Source organism: Balaenoptera ricei, chromosome 9, assembly GCF_028023285.1.
Source record: "Balaenoptera ricei isolate mBalRic1 chromosome 9, mBalRic1.hap2, whole genome shotgun sequence".
NCBI classification, from domain to species: domain Eukaryota; kingdom Metazoa; phylum Chordata; class Mammalia; order Artiodactyla; family Balaenopteridae; genus Balaenoptera; species Balaenoptera ricei.
In genome coordinates, this window is record NC_082647.1 from 14091605 (window position 1) to 14092119 (window position 515).

Genomic DNA, 515 nt, shown 5'->3' on the forward strand with positions numbered 1-515 from the left:
AGGGGAGAACAGGTAAGGATCTGGTGGCTGAGCAGGGATGGGTGAGGGAAACTGGGACAAATGACACAGTGGGACAGCACAGTGGCTGGTGTTGTGTTGGCGGGAAGCAAGAGTGCCTTTTATTTTATTTTTTAAAAATATCTATTTAATTTTGGCTGCGCCGGGTCTTAGTTGCAGCACACAGGGTCTTTTAGTTGTGGCATGTGGGATCTAATTCCCTGAGCGGGGATTGAACCCAGGCCCCCTGCATTAGGAGTACACAGTCTTACCCACTGGACCACCAGGGAAGTCCCAAGAGTGCCTTTTCGAGGTGTGTGTTCAGGGAGCAATGAAGAGGGATGAGCCTTTGCTGAGTTGAACTGGGAGTAGCAGGCGGCAAGTACGGAGGCGTCACAGGAAGCTTCCACACTAAGATGTCCGTTGACAGTGGCCAATTTGTGTCAAAGTATAGCAGTGACACCTCCCAGTTTTAACACAGTGTCACGGGTTGAACTGTGCCCCCCACCCGTATATGT

The 515-nt window shown here is 50.9% G+C and overlaps 1 non-coding gene across 1 annotated transcript; it reads right to left on the reverse strand.

The window, feature by feature from the left end:
* Nucleotides 1–214: 214 nt before the first annotated feature.
* Nucleotides 215–287, reverse strand: TRNAR-CCU (transfer RNA arginine (anticodon CCU)). Its single transcript has one exon. It is a non-coding gene; the product is annotated as a tRNA-Arg (tRNA).
* Between the last annotated feature and the right edge of the window lie 228 nt (nucleotides 288–515).